Source organism: Triticum urartu, chromosome 5A (genome assembly GCF_056163025.1).
Source record: "Triticum urartu cultivar PI428250 chromosome 5A, HENAU_Tu73, whole genome shotgun sequence".
Classification (NCBI taxonomy): Eukaryota; Viridiplantae; Streptophyta; class Magnoliopsida; order Poales; family Poaceae; genus Triticum; species Triticum urartu.
This window is the reverse complement of record NC_141877.1, coordinates 36107634-36118125: the sequence shown is the minus strand read 5'-3', so window position 1 is coordinate 36118125 and position 10492 is coordinate 36107634. Positions and strand designations below refer to the sequence as shown.

Sequence of the window (10492 nt, the reverse complement as noted above, 5' to 3'; positions counted from 1 at the left end):
GTGTGTGTGTGTGTGTGTGTGTGTGTGTGATGTGTCATAATATTGTTCCAAAGGTCAATATTGAAAATATAGCCTTGCAAAATCTTGTGCAAGGGACATAAGCACTTTGAAAATTCAGTGGAATTTGGTCTATTAAATTGTATTAGTAATTATGTGCAAACCAACATAAGCCTTATTCCATACTCCCTCCGTTCCAAAATAGATGACTCAATTTTGTACTACTTTAGTACAAAGTTGGATCATCTATTTTGAAACGAAGGGAGTAGATCAAAAGTCACTACAATGAGCCGAAAGTGATTCTCGTCTATAGTCACATTGTCACTAGTGACAAATGCATACTACTTACGCAACCCGGATACACTTCAGTGATACTTTTTGCTACCACTAACCTTTAATTATTGATGGGCGCAAAAACTGTCAATAGAGGCATCTAGTGGCCCTTTAGTGATATAGTATATGATTATGCGGTACAACGGTCATAAACGAGTATTAAGCTTCAGGTACAAGTATATGCTCTTTCTATTTAGTACGACACCATTGCCTGACGTTAGTTGCTTGAAGTTCATGCTCTTTCTATTTATATTATCTGGTCCGTCATTACCACGACATTCTCTAGTCACGCGATGAATCTATCAATGTGATTATTCCCCTTGAATAGGCTATCGTAGTCTAGCTAGCTGGTGATATGTTATCAACTTGCTTATTGTATATACAAACCATATGTTCCAAAATAGTGGGAGACCTAATTAACAATGCCCACCCGGATATCATGGTGTGCATACGTTGACGTTACAGATCATGAAGCTAAATGACGCATTGCGTGATGCCATTTCAGTAGGCCGGAGAGGGACTGATTGTACGTGCACTTCCGATATAGTAGGACACTTTATTTGTTGGATATCAACACGTACGCAAATGTTGGTTCTCAGCGCACACACGTACGCTGTTTTGCATGCTCATGAGAGCCCCTTTCTATAGTGAGCGTATTCTATAGTATACCTGTACTTGCTTTCTAATTTGTTTGTATGTACGTTGCTTCCAAAACGCGGGAGATTAATGTGATGCCCATCCTTTGTCCGGCCTGAAGCGTCATAGCTCGACTAGGCATGTCTTAGTCGCCGCGGCAACCAGACGGTGTCACGGTGCCACTGGCATGCATCTTTGAACTGAATAGAAATATAAAGACCTGTCATGTACATGGTGGCAAAGACAAAGATGATTTTCCCTCCCAAATTAACTCGACTGAGAGCCCGTGCTAATAAGTCAAAAAGCTACGTTTCCACCTCTGTCATCTCCTTCCTTTAAAAAAAGTGGCTAGGGTTTTCATGTAACAGTTGTCGCCGCTGCCGGTTCCTTTCACTTCCAGGTGCTTTCCGATGCCGACAAGCTAAGTGGGCGAAACCCTGGTTCGGGGTTGGTTGTGTTGAGTTGCCATAGCTTTGGTTAGGGCTCAATTTAGCTGTCTGGCTGACGGTGGCGAGGCGATGACATCATTGGCAACATGGATAACTTCTTCTCGTCCTCATGGTGATTGGCGTCATGATGGGGGGGGGGGGGGGGGGGGGGGGGCGTGATTGGCGTTGTCTAGCTATAGCGCTTCATCTTCGGTCCGAATGACGATTGTTTGGCTGTTGCTCCGAGAGTGTTTGGAGATCCAATGGCGACATTGACTTTTGCTCATTGCGTGCCGTTGCCGAGTGTAAGAGGAAGACTGTGTCAATATACCAAGGATCCGTGCTTGTTTTTTAACCTTTTTAAAATAATAATTGGTGTTTTTTTTTACTTTGGTAATAAGGACATTCTTGTTAGAGTTGATCAATTCTAACATATGGCCTTGACCTTGCGGGACAAAACTCAAGCAAGCCCTTTTACTCGCTCTCTCTTAGTTTACAAGGCGTGCACGTATCCCTAGATTATTAATTTGACCAACTTAATACAAGTCATATATTACAAAAAATATATCAATATAAACTTCAGATGTTCTATTTTTAAACGGTATAATTTTAGTGTTATATAGTTTATATTAGTGTGATAAAATTGACAATCTAGATATACGCGTAGGACTTGTAAACTGAAACGGAATAGGTATTAAAAGAAGCTGAAAACAATATTTTTAGTATTCAGGGGTGCTAGCAGAGGGCACGCCCAAGGCACTACACGGCGGATCGAGGCCAGCCCACCTGGGGGAGGCATGGGCGTTGCCTTCCTGCATACTCCCTCCATTTCAAAATATAGTGCGCCCGCGCTTCTCGAGGTCCAACTTTGACCATAAATTTAACCAACGAGACCAACTGCAGCGGGAGAAAAAATTATATAATTGAAAACTTCTTTCAAATACGAATTCACTGATATAATTTTTGCTCCCGCCGCAATCAGTCTTGGCAGTTAAATTTACGATCAAAATTGAAGCACGTGGATAAAGTAAGCACTACATTATGGAATGGAGGAAGTACTTGCTTCAGGTGTACGACGGATGCATCGACGGCCCCAAAACAGCGACTACCTACCTACTCACCTGCTGCAGAAGAGCTTACTTCACACGTGGTCGTGGCAGGCTCGCTCGCTAGCAGGTAAGTTAATTTTTTTTGAAACAGCAGGTCCAAGTAAAGGGGGGAACATCCGGTGCTAGCGAGGCCCAGATGCTACCGTCATACTTGCTCTTGGACCGTTGGATTCTCAGATAGATGTCTGTGTGCATTTTTCTATCAACGAGATTAGACAGGCCACTCCTACCTTAGCTAATTGATTAAAGTATACGTCAGTCTATTGTTTACTCCTACTAGATAGCTTATCATCTTCTTTGATGCCGAATACTCCATGCTTCTCAAGGAAAATGTGGCATTACTAGTTTCATAATCTGCTTTTGCATGCCTTCCCTCCGGCTGGGGTTTCCGGTTAGAGTTTTGAAACGAAATCTGGAAACTCTCTCGCCCTTTTTTCTTCCCCTCGGCACTCTATTTTAGATGTATCATGTATGCTTGGGTTCAGCAAATGGTGGATATGAAAAATCTAGTGGTTTTGATTCATTAACTTAAAGAGATCTGACAATTTCATGGTTGTTTTTCTTTTACAATTTCGATGATGTATTGTCCATGATCTATTTGGGTACACTTATGAAGATCCATTGGTTGCGGTGTGCTATAAAAATTATGGTCCACAGATTGAAAGACAGATGTTTTTACTCATCAAGATTATCAGTATTATCTATTATTATGTCCTTTACATCTGTTTTTTTTCGAAGTCACTAATTGAGGAGTACTCCTTTCAAAGATCACTCCCACCTTGCCAGGTTGCGACAAGTGGTATGCTGCAATGCCCCTCTTCTCGCAACATGGCAGTTTTCCTTTTTTTTTGTAGATTCGTTTATTCAAAACATTTTATCTCTTAAACCGCGCGTCCAGATCTTGAACACCATTAGGTCCCTCGCATTGAGATCTTCAAAAGTAGATATCATGTTGACAGGATTCGGCGAACTTTTTTTTTCTCCAAAAAGAAAACAGACGAAAAAACCCGAACCAGGAGCACGTCTTTTTCCCTTTCCGAGGAGGCATGCGTTTTTTTCCCTTTCTGAGAGGCACGACCATGCCTCTTGCGGAAGCAAATCCGTGCCTCTCACGGAACGGAAAGAAACGTGTTCTTTTTCCTTTCCAAGAGGCACACCCGTGCCTCTCGCGGAAACAAATGCGTGCCTCCACAAGAAGTAAATCCATACTTCTCGCGGAACGAAACAAAACACAATTTTCCCTTTCCGAGGCATGCCCGTGCCTCTCGCAGAAGCAAATACTCCCTCGTTTCCGGTTTATAAAGTTCAAATCTCAAATCTCATCAACCAAGGCATTTTGTGAGTGGAGGAATGTATCTCGTACTTTACAAAACTACCCCAATTAAACTCATGCATTAATTTGAATTAATTGTGGTGCATGCATGCTTGGCCACTAGATGAGTAGGAACATTACATGCATTGGTGTGTTCCTCTTTAATTCTTGCATGCAAAGATTTAATGTGCATTGGAAACTAAAAATGAGATGAAGATGAGCCCTTTAAATTGGAAAAAACAAAAAGTTAAAATAAAGCCTTATAAACCGGAAAGGAGGGAGTATGTGCCTCCACAAGAGATAAATCCGTGCCTCTCGCAGGAATGAAAAAAAACCCGCATTTTTTCTCTTTCCGAGAGGCATGCCCGTGCCTCCCGCGAAAGCAAATCTGTGCCTCCACAAGAAATATATCCATGCCTCTCGCGGGAACGAAAAAAGAAAACACGTTTTTTCTCTTTCCGAGAGGCATGCCCGTGCCTCTCGCGGAAGCAAATCTGTGCCTCCACAGGAAATAAATCCGTGCCTCTTGCAGGAACGAAAAAAATGAAAAACACATTTTTTCTCTTTCCGAGAGGCATGCCCATGCCTCTCGCCGAAGCAAATATGTGCCTCAGTGAGAAGTAAATCTGTGCCCCTAGTTGAAGGAAAAAGATGCATTTTCTAAAGCATTTTTTCTCTAAATCCTAAGAAAAGCCAAAAAAAAACGCATCCAAAAGCCGAAAACACATACAGAAAAAAGAATCTGAAGGGAGCACCCACAGCACCGGGGGGGGGGGGGGGGGGTCCTCAAGGAGTACTCCTCAATTAGTTGCTCCCCCTGTAAAAGCAAACGCAAGGATTTATAAATTGGTAAGAAGGGCCAAAAGTTATGTTTCCGGACCAACCGGCTGCCCCTGGGCCTTGTTATTGGTTCAGTTGATAACATGCTCTGTATAAGGCCGGGCCGTGGGTCGTTACCAGCTTTCCTTGTACTTACCGTCTATCACTACTCTATCTGATCTAAAAAAAAAGATCCACTGATTCTCAAAGAAAAAAAAAGATCCACTAAAAAAATATAGAAAAGATCACTACTTCATCTGATCTCATTTCTCTTTCACAAGAAAAGGAAAAAAAATGATCTATCTCATGGTGGAGCCGTTGATCATCATCAATCTCCACGTTAAGACACATACGTGTACGCATGGAACGTCAATAATTTGATCTATCTATCCATCCACCTACCAATCATCTTCATGTTTTAGCATGCATGCCACATGACTTGCTACTACACATGCACCAGGTCAGATCGATCATGTCAGTTCTTGTGCGCATTGTGTGCCAATAATGGATGCGAGTGAAGTCAAGACAAGACCCGAAAGTTACATTTGGCCGGCTGCACACACGCAAAAAAAAAAAAAATCATCCGGCCGGCACAACTTTGACTGCAGGGACTCTATCTTGTCCTTCTGTAGCTACATACTATGTTATATCAGTAATACGTGCATGTGAGAGCTCGGGTAGTGAAATTACAATTAAAGATTGACATATTGTTACTGTATTATTTATGACATGCAAGTGGAATTGTGAGGTTGAGATACATTTTGGGATATTGCGTGTCTCTATCTGTCCGTCCGCACATGCATATGACAAGTAAAAAGTTCTTCTGCGGCTGAGATACCATAGAATGTGCTTACATTCATTACCATAAGAAAAAAAATCTAGGGGAACATGCATCACCAGATGCCTTGGACCCACACCTCTCACTCTAGCCGGTTTTGCTTGATCTGGTAAGTTGTTTCGGCGTTACATGAGGGTCGGTGTATGCAGACTTGCAGTATATATCCACTTGTAGACTCATTTTTAGTTTATGTCTATGTGACCTGTGGGCATTAGAGAAAGAAAATATTGCAACTTGCAATATTAGTTACTCCATTAATTTCTTGCAAGTTGCGTGGTTTATCTACTGTTTATGGTATCACTGACATGCCAGTGTATGCATGTGTGCATGTTCTTGTCCTTCTCCCTTCTTCTTCTCTTTCTTCAGTTGGTGATGATCAGTCAACTTTGATTTTATCCTGTGTCATTGTACTCGCTCATCACATGTGCATGCATGCTACTATCTTCCAATCTAGTATATCCTACGGAGTACTAGGCATTTGGAAAACGACAGCAGCAACGTATGTGAATTGTTAATTATGATAGAAAATAGTATTTGTTGAATCAGCCCATGGTTCTAGCTTCATAGTAATACACTCTCCGTCCGAAAATACTTGTCCTAAAAATGGTTGTATCTAGATTTATTTTGGTTATAGATATATCAATTTTGTTCATTTCTACGACAAGTATTTTCGGACGGAGGAAGTACACTACTGCCGCTCCCTCTGATAATTTGCCCTCTGTCACGCTCTTCATGATCGATTCAATCCGTCTCACATGTAAACATCAGAGACAACGGTTTCTATAATGATGGTACCGGTCAGTGCATGATACTGCAGTTAAAGAAGAGGCGGGCTGCAGGTGAGATCGGTCCGGTAGCTAGGTACTCTGTATGGCAGTTGGTAGTTTTTTCTGGTACCCACGGACCAGACCCAGAGGCAGGTAATCCATGTGAGGAAGAGATGATTTCGGTGTGATGCCCAATTTGCCATAGGTATCAAGAGACACAGGAACATATGAGGAGGGACCAGACTGATGTAGTAGCTCTGGGCCACTAGACACCTCCATGATCTGCCGCCAAAAGGTTGAGCGTTTTAAATTTAAATCAGGTAGCCAGTCCATCATATGATGGACACGTGCATTCAGAGTCGTATAATAATGAGATGTGCAGGTTGCATGCAAATATCTTCTTCCATGGACTGGAGGCACCGGTCTCTCCATGTGCCTCCATGTGCGCGCGTGCCGGCGTTCAATCGGCCGGCCGGACGGCAGACGGTCGATTGGTCGTCAGTTGGCGTTCGCGGGACCGGTGGCCACCCATTCGTCCTGCCAGTGCCCGCTCTATAGCTCCATCGCAACGAAATGCATGTAGGCAGCAGGAATATAATGTGTGCATTGCCCACTCTCTTCATCGATCCGCCTACCGATCGCCGTGTGCTTGTACTACCTTCGTCCTGATTTATTGGTACCCTTCGAATTTTATATTAAATTTTGATCATAGATTTGATTAACAAAATATTAATGCATGTCCCAAAAAATTATATCGTCGAATTTGTATTTGAATATAGTTTTCAGTTGTACACTTTTTTACAACATGCATTGACATTTTATTAGTTAAATCTATGATCAAAATTTGACACTGAAAAAAAAAGAACCAATAAATCAGGACGGAGGTAGTACTATATAAATCTCTAAATATCCCGAGTTTCGTTACCTTAGACTTTCGAGCTAATTACTAGTACTAATATATAATCTCCTACCCACTAATCAGCCCAACCTATATGACAAATTGAGCTACTACCAGGGACTGGCCGTTTGTGGTTTATTGCGACCAACAGCGAAGTGGTAGAGATTGGATAGCTAATCAGGCATAATCAATCACTAACCCCTAACCTCAATCAACAACTATCAGCAGATTGGTTTCAGAGAATGGTCGGCAGCCCAATTAAGCAAGCGACATGGTCTATGATCTTAACCACCGAACTGAAGAGATAGATAGCACCGACATGGTCGACAAACACTGGATCTAATCCTATGGTACAACCACCTCACAACAACTAAAATAAAGTAATACTTATTTCACAGTTTTCACACAATAATCAGTTAAGTAAGCAGATCCAACAAACTAAAATAAGTTGCATATGACACCATATTCCTTAACTGAAAATTGCACACAAATGTAATCTCAACACTCACATAACACCTCCCCTGGTTGTGACATGTAACCATTACTCTAACTATCCACATATGTCAATATATTTATTTTAATTTATATATTTGATGATTTGCAAAGACATATATCTAGCGTATAAAACTAGGGTCACACCATCACAGTCGTGCATATCCCAATATTTATGTCAAGGCATGAAATGATTTGATCAACACACTCAATATGTGTGGAACAATTTGCGGGTGTTGAAGTATTATATGCTAGAATGGGAAAATAGTTATCCAATAGTTAGTGTCGTGCTTGTGAAATTTAATTATAATTTAACTAAATTATAATTGCAACATTAGTAAATACTAGTCGAATGCCCGTGCGTTGCTACGGAACTTTAAAAAAATGTATAGACACGTTATTGTTCTAATTCGAAAGTGTATGTCAAACATGATGGATATGCATCCATATAACGCCAACTATCAATTCTTTCTCCCAGTGCTTTATGTAATGTGAGGATCACTTCAAAATCGTAAATAACACGAAATAACTTTCAAATTGTGAAGATAAACATGACAGCAATTAGACAAAGTTCAATTCTCTTTTTTGTTGATCATTTTGTATACGAGTATTCAATTATGGTGTAAAAAAATCTAGCCATTGTGGAGTATGTTTTATCCAGATATCTAGTCTAGCTCCCAAAACAATCTAAACAAGGGTGAAAGCAGACGCTAAAGATTCAGCATCTACACCAATCAAAATGGCCTCTTGACTTCTTGAGCCCCTTGAAGTCCATCGTCTCGATGTACTCTACGCTGCCCCTGAAACCATTGAGCAGCTCGCTGGCCCGATCCTCGGTCACGCCGCCTCAGCACACCTGGAGCAGCTTCCGGTAGGAGCCCACACGCAGTGCCTCGTAGCAGCGCGCGCCAGCGCCGGTGTCCGCGGCACAAAAGAGGTGTCAGAGCACGGAGACGGGCAAACTCCTTGGCCATGTCGGACACGCGGAACATCTTCTTGACCAGCACCGGCATGACCAGCGCGTACGCACACGCGGACCTGAGGCCGGTGTCGGCGCACAAGACGCCATCGAGCACGGCCAGTGCCTTCTCGCTCGTCCCCTTGTCAGTGTCCACGACGAGCTCCACAACGACGTCGGCGAAGCAGGCGGTCGCTGCTGGAGATGGGGTAGTAGGCCGTGATGAGCGCGGCCTTGGTGGCCTGCAGGGACACGGGGTTCCTGACGAGGCTGACGAGCGCACTGCACACGCCGGGCGTCCTCGAGATCACGTTGACGGCGTGCCGGTCGGTGGATGAGGCGAGCTCGCGGTGGACAATGGCGGCGCGCTGGCCCGCGCGGCGACCTCACCGTGCGAGAGCACCGAGACAAGGGTCTTGTGACTTGTGAGACGCCTGGGAGGCAATGCAGCGCCGGGCCTCGTCGTCGAGCGGGAAGAACATGGTAAGGGCCGCCAAGATCGTCCCCAGCGCGCTCAATGCTGCGGCGCTGGTGCTCTCCACGGGCTCTCCGGTGAGGCTCTGGAAAGCCGAGGCGAGCTGGCGGGCGGCGCCGGCAGCCACGAGGCACCGTCGGTTGCGGTCGCTCTCCTTCCCAATGGCCCTGGCGGCCCCCTGCCCGCAGGCCGCCGCGTTCCCGCGCACGAAGGCGGCGAGCACCTCGGCGGCGTCGGCCTCGGCGACGGGCACCTGCTCGGCTCGGTTGGCGACGCACCAGTCCTGGATCATGTGGCACGTGGCGTTGTTGGGGACGAGGTCGGCGAGCCACACGGGGCCGCCGGTGATGGGGCACGTGTCGCGCCCCCGCACCAGCCACCTCTCCCGGCCATTGTTGATGCCCGTAGGTGCCTTGACCGGGTCCTTCATGAGCTCAAGCGAGATCGGGCACCGGAAGTGCGCCGGCGTCGCCAGCTCCTCATCGTTCCCGGCATCCGCCACCTGCCCTCGTCGTTAGCCATGCGTGGATTGGGAGCAATGGTGCGTAGGTTCGTGGGCGGAGCGGCGGCGACTTTTCACGCGATAGAGACAGGAGCGAGGGGTGACCGAGAGCACGACGTGCGTTAGTGGGCAGTTGTTTCCCTGGTTTGTACGATGGATTATTCCTACGGGGAAGTAGCGATCGCAAGAGGCCCGCGTTTTTCGGATCGTACCGGCGTTTACGAAGTGCGATCGCAGAGGGGGAGGGGGTGGTCGAACCATCACGACGACGGCAGATCCTCCTTTAATAGTACAGATTTTCGGATCGTACCTGTGTTTACGAAGTGCGATCGCAGAGGGGGAGGGAGTGGTCGAACCATCACGACGACGGCAGATCCCCCTTTAATAGTACAGATACTATACCAAACACATAAGTTATCTCTTGACCTGGTGCTTTTATAATGTCCAAGATGTGATATTGAAAAAACTTTTTAAAATTATGCAATCATTTGTGCAACTAATGAAATATATATGCTAAATCAGATCATCAAGGGAATGGAAAACATAAACATCACTCAACACTCTTTCTGTTTACGATTCTATTCCTACCTAGTTCATTTATATATTAGTAAATGAGCGCAACAAACTTGCAATCAAAATAAAGTATATACTCTGAATCATGCAATTAATATATAAAGTCTGTATGCCCTCACAAGTTATTAATTTATTAAATAATCAACTGAATATATTATATACCCAATAATGCATGTTGGTTAAGTAAAGTATTCCTCGACAAGCTGAAGGTGTTGTTTGTCGGTGTCATCAAATGATATCAATGAGAGAAAATCCCCACAATGTGAGAAGCCCTCTGCATCGTTGGCCTCTATCTACTCCTATGACATTCGTTTGCTCCTCTATAGTGAAGGAGTGACCCGAGGAAAAGTAAATT

General features: G+C 44.4%; 1 pseudogene; it reads right to left on the bottom strand.

The window, feature by feature from the left end:
- Positions 1–8248: 8248 nt before the first annotated feature.
- On the bottom strand, positions 8249–9570 carry LOC125555512 (U-box domain-containing protein 21-like; annotated as a pseudogene).
- Between the last annotated feature and the right edge of the window lie 922 nt (positions 9571–10492).